The sequence below is a fragment of the Salvelinus alpinus genome, chromosome 6, assembly GCF_045679555.1.
Source record: "Salvelinus alpinus chromosome 6, SLU_Salpinus.1, whole genome shotgun sequence".
NCBI lineage: Eukaryota > Metazoa > Chordata > Actinopteri > Salmoniformes > Salmonidae > Salvelinus > Salvelinus alpinus.
The window spans coordinates 18,729,380-18,738,160 of NC_092091.1; the positions used below are offsets into that span (position 1 = coordinate 18,729,380).

General features: G+C 40.8%; 1 long non-coding RNA gene across 1 annotated transcript; it reads left to right on the top strand.

Moving 5' to 3' along the window:
- Positions 1 to 1,943, top strand: LOC139577818 (uncharacterized). Its single transcript, XR_011675418.1, has 2 exons — positions 1 to 1,128; positions 1,291 to 1,943. It is a non-coding gene; the product is annotated as an uncharacterized lncRNA (long non-coding RNA).
- The last annotated feature ends 6,838 nt before the right edge of the window (positions 1,944 to 8,781 follow it).

Genomic DNA, 8,781 nt, shown 5'->3' on the forward strand with positions numbered 1-8,781 from the left:
CTTTGCTCTTTATTTCAACAGTGATTCAACTACAGACTCACTGAGCAGTTCAGACAGTGAGTAAGATATTCACGGTCATCGTTGAAGTACTGTACTGGGTTTTACCCAGAACATTGCACAGATAAATGCTTTCCTCCCTGTCTCTTCATCCAGTTGAGGATTCCGTTGAGCAGCTGCTGAAGCTGGACTCCCACAAGGTTAACACAGTTAAGCAGGTAATAGAGAGAAAAGATGGGTCCTCCATCCCTGCTGATCTGATGTGTAAGCTGGTCCATTGCATTATTAGACAGCGTTAGGATTGATTATAGGACAAGCATATATTGTCTAGATTTGGCATGGGCCCTCAGATCCTCAAAAAGTTCTACAGCTGCACCTTCGAGAGCATCTTGATTGGCTGAATCACCGCTTGGTACGGCAACTGCAAGGCACCCGACCGAAAGGGGCTACAGAGGTTGGTGAGTAAGGCCCAGTATATCACTGGGGCCGAGCTCCCGGCTATCCAGGACCTCTATACCAGGTGGTGTCAGAGAAAGGCCCAAACAATTGTCGATGACTCCAGCCACCCTAGTCATAGACTATTCTCTCTTTTTTTGTACTCATTTTTTTTACTCATTTATTTTTACTCATCATTGTTATTCACTGTGAATTTATTTATTGTGTCACTATTTCTAGTTTATTGAAACGTTTTATCTTTAACTCTGCATTGTTGAAAACGATAAGTAAGCATTTTACTGTTAGTCTACACATGTTGTTTACGAAGCATGTGAAAAATACATTTTATTTAATTTTATTTCTATACTGATTCTGATTCAGGGCGAGGCTGATTTGTGTGCAAGGGTGCTATGTAGATGAGATGTGTGACAGCATGAATAATACATATAAATGCCCCTGATCACTCTTACCGTGCCTGACTGACTGAGCATTGCACCGACCCTATACAACTTCAATATGTTCTCATTAGAGTCTGTCAAAATAGTGACTTTGAATGTTGTTGTTATGGTTAAATGCCAACATATTTCTAATGAGATATGTCTGTAATATTATATCTTTCTATTTTAGGCCATCATGCACTTTGTCAACAAGATAATGTTAACCCTGGGACTACAGGTGACAGACATAGAGAAACAGGTATGTTTACTGTAGCAAGGCTTTGGCCACTCTGTTTGGATGGGTATTGATCTCTACCAATGGTGTGAATTAAAAAGGAATTTATACATTGCCTTTCTGTTGTGTAACACCACACCCACTTGGGTAAGATCAACAAATGGTGTTCTTTCTTTATCCATTTAGCCATTCTCCTCCTGCTGATTGGACAGTTGGAGCAGTTCTTTGTTCCACTCCATGACGTCAACCTCACCCCAGTCTATAACAATGAGATGATAAGGATCTCATACATGTTCTCGGACTCAGAGGCAGAATGACATTTTTAGGGGATGAATCTGGAGGCAGCCCAGGTGTCTCCAGGTGTCAGTCGTCTGAATATGTCATGGTGTGCTGTACCACTCATGTCATTATGTGGCTCAGATGGTAGAGAATGACGCTTGCAACGCCGGGATCGGGGTTTCAATTCCCACTGGGTGCCACCCATGTGGTAAATGTACGAACGCATTACTCACTTTGGGAAAAAGCGTCAGCTAAATGGTGTATGATTATCCCTCTCTGTGGTTTAGCTGCACAATCTGGACCTCCTGAATGACATTGAGCTACCCATGTCCAATGTTGACCCCGAAGGTACAGTAAGTACAGCAGCAGGGTAGCCTAATGGTTAGAGTGTTGGACTAGTAATCGAAAGGTTGCAAGTTTGAATCCCCAAGCTGACATGGTACAAATCTGTCGTTCTGCCCCTGAACAAGGCAGTTAACCCACTGTTCCTAGGCCGTCATTGAAAGTAAGAATTTGTTCTTAACTGACCTGCCTAGTTAAATAAAGGTAAAATAAAATAAGTGTGTTCATATTCTGTAGCACCCATAGTTGACCTACCTATATCCTCACACCACTCGGAGGTCTTGTGACAGTGTACTTACAGTAGGAGCCTAAGGAGAATAACAAAAATACCACAGGAAATAGGAATTTGACCAAGATTGCTCAGGGCTGTAATTTCCACAGCACAGAAATGGCGCTGTGAGACAGTAATGTCAAACTAATTCAGAAGATTTCCTGTATCAAAGGCATTTATCAAGGACGGTAGTGATATGCCACAGACTGTTCACATGGCAAGTTGAAGCCAAAATAAGTACTGATAGTTTGAATTAAGCCCCATCACTACATACTAAAAACAAATGGTTCTAATGTAGTGCCAAATAAGGCTTATTTGGCTTGTAACCACGGTGCTATATAAAACCTTTTTTTAAGGTTCTACAAAGAACAATGCTCATAAGGATCTAAATGAAACCTGTATGGTGCTATAAAGAACCCTTTTCTAAAGAACTGTTAAAAAAAGGTTCTACATAGAACAAAAAAGGTGTTCGCTGTGGTTACAACCCTTTTTGGGGCTATATAGAACCCTTTTCTATGGGGAATGCTTCTATAAAGAACCTTTCTCAATCTCAGGATCTTTGGTTCTCAATCTGAAGCTTCTTTGTATATCCTTTTCAAGAACCTTACAGGTTTTTAATGCTGGTTAGCCATATTATATTGTTAAAATTCCTTAGGTGTTATTATTGTGTTAATTGACAAGTTGAATCAGGTATGAAAGCTCTGGGAAAGCTGTGGGTCGCTGAGGAGAGAATTGAGAAATCACTGATTTAGACAACTGTTCTCAAGGCCATACGTGTTTTTCACAAGACACTGGCCATAGTCATATATAACATGTAATGGCATTAAACAACAGATAAGATCATCTGGATTGACATCTCACTCACGCTTGCACAAAAAGAACTGTGTGCAAACCACTCCCCAAAACATTTGAGTGAACCGCCGCCCCTCCATCTCCTTCGGCGCCATTATATTTACTGTACATTTGAATTGTCACTAAAAGAGCAAAGAAGCCTTTTCTGAACTGCAAAGAACCGTTGCAGAGCTCAAATGCTTTGAGTCATTATGGTTCCACAAAGAATCTATAACCCTTCCAAAAGAACCCTTAAGGACACCTCTTTTCTTAGTATGTATGCATGGTGATATGAGTAGTGTTCTGAGGGAGAGCTGGGATTCCGTTGGAATATGAATGAATATGATGATTATTGCTCTGGATGATTGGCTAAAGGATTTGTCCAAAATGGCACCCTATTCCCTGTATACTGCACTACTTTAGTCCAGAGCCATGTGGGCCCTGATTAAAAGTAGTACACTGCATATGGAATAGGGTGCCATTTGGGACTGAGACCCACCCAATCAATCAGAATAAACCAAATTACAACACAGTCAAAACCAAACTACATTACCTATTGGGAAACACAAGCACAAAGCAAAATGCAGTGCTATCTGGCCCTAAATCGACAGCATAACTATTTGACCATGGTTACTGATCAAAACTTTTGAAAAACCTTGGCAATGTACATGCTCAGTGAGCACAGCCTTACCATTGAGAAGGGTAGACACAGGAAAACCTGGCTCCCTGTAGAAGAAAGGCTGTGCAACCACTGCACCACAGCAGAACCCGTGACAGAGCTCCATTTCCTGGCAAAATGTGAAAAAATATAAAACAATTAAAGAGTGTCAGACCTCTCTGATGAGAATAGGCGACCCGTCCTGATGGGGGAGGACGCAGAGAGCTGTGGGTTGGCAGCACACTACATTGCTGTCTGCCACAAAATGAGGGACAGTGTCTGACAGACCAACCAACCTGCACATGTCCTCTATGTTATTGTTATTGTTCAATGTCTGGTTAGTTTGACCCTTGATTAATGTTGTTACTGTTGTCCCGTTGACAATATTGATCATTATTATTTTATTTATGTTAATATTGTACATCTCCAAAGTAAGCATTGGCAATATGTACATTGTTACATCATGCCAATAAAGCAAATTGAATTGAGAGAGAGAGAGAGAGAGAGCTAATCAAGATATTGATACTTCGAGCCAGGCTACTGGAACTATGCCATCACTGGAAGGGAGTGAGAGAGAGACAAATATAAAACAATTAGAGAGTGTAATTTCCCCAAATTTGAAATCCTTATTCAAGATTTCAAAGACCTTTCTGATGAGAATAGAAGACCTGTCCTGATGGGGGAGGACGCAGAGAGCTGTGGGTTGTCAGCGCACACAATGCTGCCTGCCATAAAATGAGAGACAGTGTCTGACAAACCAACCAACCTGCACATGTCCTCCATGCTTATTGTTATTGTTCAATGTCTGGTTATTTTGACCCTTGGTTATTGTTGTTACTGTTGCCCCGTTGACAATATTGATTATTATTATTAATTATGTTCATATTTTAAATGTTCGCTGTAAGCTTTGGCAATATGTTCATTGTTACGTCATGCCAATAAAGATAATTGAATTGAGTTGAGAGGATTAAGAAAGAGAGAAAGATAGAGAAAGGGAGATAGTGGAAAAAGATAGATAGGGGCTGAGTTTACAAACCTGTTCTACTAACACACGGAAACCTCAGGACCAGAACATCCAATCAATCAGAATAAACCAAATTACAATACAGTCAAAACCAAACTACATTACCTATTGGGAAACACAAGCACAAAGCAAAATGCAGTGCTATCTGGCCCTAAATCGACAGCACACCGTGGCAGACCATGGTTACTGATCAAAACCTTTGAAAAACCTTGGCAATGTACAGGCTCAGTGAGCACAGCCTTACCATTGAGAAGGGTAGACACAGGAAAACCTGGCTCCCTGTAGAAGAAAGGCTGTGCAACCACTGCACCACAGCAGAACCCGTGACAGAGCTCCATTTCCTGGCAAAATGTGAAAAAATATAAAACAATTAAAGAGTGTCAGACCTCTCTGATGAGAATAGGCGACCCGTCCTGATGGGGGAGGACGCAGAGAGCTGTGGGTTGGCAGCACACTACATTGCTGTCTGCCACAAAATGAGGGACAGTGTCTGACAGACCAACCAACCTGCACATGTCCTCTATGTTATTGTTATTGTTCAATGTCTGGTTAGTTTGACCCTTGATTAATGTTGTTACTGTTGTCCCGTTGACAATATTGATCATTATTATTTTATTTATGTTAATATTGTACATCTCCAAAGTAAGCATTGGCAATATGTACATTGTTACATCATGCCAATAAAGCAAATTGAATTGAGAGAGAGAGAGAGAGAGAGCTAATCAAGATATTGATACTTCGAGCCAGGCTACTGGAACTATGCCATCACTGGAAGGGAGTGAGAGAGAGACAAATATAAAACAATTAGAGAGTGTAATTTCCCCAAATTTGAAATCCTTATTCAAGATTTCAAAGACCTCTCTGATGAGAATAGAAGACCTGTCCTGATGGGGGAGGACGCAGAGAGCTGTGGGTTGTCAGCGCACACAATGCTGCCTGCCATAAAATGAGAGACAGTGTCTGACAAACCAACCAACCTGCACATGTCCTCCATGCTTATTGTTATTGTTCAATGTCTGGTTATTTTGACCCTTGGTTAATGTTGTTACTGTTGTCCCGTTGACAATATTGATTATTATTATTAATTATGTTAATATTGTCCACTGGATATCATAAGGTGAATGCACCAATTTGTAAGTCGCTCTGGATAAGAGCGTCTGCTAAATGACTTAAATGTAAATGTACATCTCCAAAGTAAGCTTTGGCAATATGTACATTGAGAGAGAAAAAAATACTGTGGGTTTTCTTGATTTTGCTTCTGGAATTTTTTTTAATGAAGAAGCTCTGAGTGTTTACTTTCTTTGTAATAATACAATAAGCTGGTTAATTTGCTTGGCAGCATAACCTGTCATTTAAAAGTAAAGCTTTGAGTTGATAACTGTTAATGGTTGGACTGGTACAATGCATTCAACCCAGGAATAAGTGGCTGATTTAATTAGTTTTTTAGCATCCTTTTAATTATGGGCTAATCTCTGTGATGGAATAAGGAATCCCACTGCTCCAGGTCTACAGGCACACACCAGTGTGTGCATTAATTAGGTTAGCAGGAGCTTGAGTCCATCTTCATAGTGCATTCATTTAATTATTGTGCATTTATATCTAATGAATAATTACCACAGAGGGAAGAGTGATATTGTTGGATCTAATATTACCATTGAAACGTTGATTAGATTTTATCTAATGTTGTTTTTGGTTACATTTTGTGACCCACTTTAAAGGAAAACTCCACCGAAAAACTATATTTTGGTATTTGTTTCATTAGTCCATTGTTGATATAGTCCCAAAATGTTTTGCATGTCAGCAATCAAGTTTTCAAGATGTGTAACTTTCAAAATACAGAAATACAACTGGTATGATGCATTTTGCATCATATGATGCTGCATTTGACTTTTTGTGCCAATGTCGCTAAACGCACCCACCTGACCCCCATTATCAATGCTCTAGTGGTTGTAGGTACTGTCAAAGCATAAATCAATGACTCTAATCACTTCATGTGTCTCTGACTGCATCTCTCCTAGATATAGGAGGTCCTATATGCTCTGTTCAAGAGCAGATGAGAATGGACAGAATGTGGAGGAGGCTGTAACAAGGTGAAAACATGGGAAGTCCTTTGTCTCAGCTCTTTTCTTACTTGGCCAAAATAAAGATATACATATTTTTTAGTCTGAATGATTTTTTATATAAAGCCTTGTGAACTGTTTCAATAAAGTTATAGTTTCAATAAAGTTATGAATTATAGTTCCTAGTGCTGTAGCTAGCTGAACTGAAATAGTGAACGTATGTGTGAGTGTTTGAGTGAGTATCATATTGTGTTGTAAGATTCCGAGACTGATGCTCAGGCACACGTTCATTACATCTCAATGTCACACTTCTCAGAGGGCAGACAGAGAGAGAGTGGTCTGGCCAGGTTTGTGTTCCCCCTCTTCATCATGTAAATAGCCTGTTTCAGCAGACAGTTTAAGTGTGCTGTCAGGTCACCAGAATGGTTTCTCTTCACTCAATGTTTTTGGGCCAGCCTTCCAATTTACTGCCCTTGAACTCCCCCGTCTCAGGGGATTGGCAGTTAGATTTGCCTGATGAAAATTGTGGACATTCAAAACATTTAAGACAGGCATAGCAGATGGATTTTCTGATCAGAGGTCAGATCCTTGAGGATTCTCAGCACTTAGTGGTAGATACAAAGGTCTGAAATTACAATAAATGGAATAGTGAATAAGGGCTGTCAGTCTTGTTTAAGGCTGAGTTCAGTTGATGGGAAAATAGGTAGGTTGGCATTTATTGCATGAATCTTGACCTGGAGGCAGCTAGGCAGAGTGGTCACTAGTAGGCACAGCCACAAAGTCATAAAATCTACTTTTAAACCTAGCCCTAACCATAACCACACTGCTAACCTTAATGCCTAACTCTAACCTTAAAATAAGACCAAAAGTGACATTTCTTATAATATAGCCAATTTGGACTTTGCAGCTGGCCCATCTAGCAGAAATCCCTCAGTTAAGCCTCCAGGGCATGATTCATGATAATACATGTCAAACTGTGGAAAATAGGGCTGACTGTGGAGGCAGTGCAACGATAGCTACAATATTTATTGTTTATGCTTGGTGCTATTATAAAGATATTCATCTACACATGAAAGTTATCTGAGTAAGGGAGACAATTTGACTAGTTTACCGAAATTCACAATCGGCTACTTCAGCTCTCCTCTCTTCTACTCTTCTCCCCTTCCTCTCCCCTCTCCCCCTACCCTCTTCTCTATTCTCCACCCCCTGTGGGTGCCTCCCTCTTTGAGTGACATCTGATCACCAATGGCACTGTAATGATAATCTGATAACAGTGGGCCGGATAGGGCCATCCAAATGGGCTTTATCACATTACATTTAGACAAATGGCATGAAATGGCAACATTAAGATCCACTTAACGTGGGCTCTGCGCCACAGAAGGGCTCTCTGCCTGCCTCAGAGAGGGCTGAGTGGGCAGGGTGGTAGATGCTAGTGATGGGACAGTCTAATGGGGTTTTGATAGATGGATGCCATCATGCCAGCAGCCAGAGTGATGCTTAGCCCTGCTCCTCTGGAACAGTGGGAGATCTAAGAAATGTTTTGTTTTTCATAGTGATGAATGGGATTAACTAGCTTACACTGTTTATTATAAAGTCTTTGTCCCTCAGGTCTTTTTCCACAATAATGCTATCATAGCAATGAAACAGAGAGGGAGGAAGGTCTGGGGAAATGTGGAAGTGATGGGGAGCAAGGCAGATGGATGTGTTTAGAGGAAGAAAAGGAAGAAAGGAAGAGAGTGAAGGACAGACTGGTGGGATGAGGAGAGGAGAGAAAATGCGTATTGAACAGAGTCGGAGGTAAAACATGGAGAATTTTGGAGAGAGAAAGCTGATTAATGAAAAAGCTGAAAATACTTTTTGCTAACAAACCTTGCCATCTCCTTGGATACTCTGGCATCTGAGACCCTTCTTCAGCTGTGGCAGACAGGATTCTAATTTAGAACAAGGTATTTAGGCGTGACATGACTGTCTGTGTCTCCGTCTGTCTGCTTCTGTCTGGCCTGTCATCTCCTGGCCTTAATGATGTCTCAGGTCCTAGTCTGGCTGCCTGGGTTGTGTGATTCACCAGGCCAGGGGTGGCAGCTACAGGCCACTGCTTTGACTCAGACAGAATGCTCTGGCCAAACACAACGTCTGAAACAAACTTTATTCAACTTTTATGTTTTGGGCTTTGAGATTCTGAGTTGAAAAAAGAGCAGCATACACACAGAAA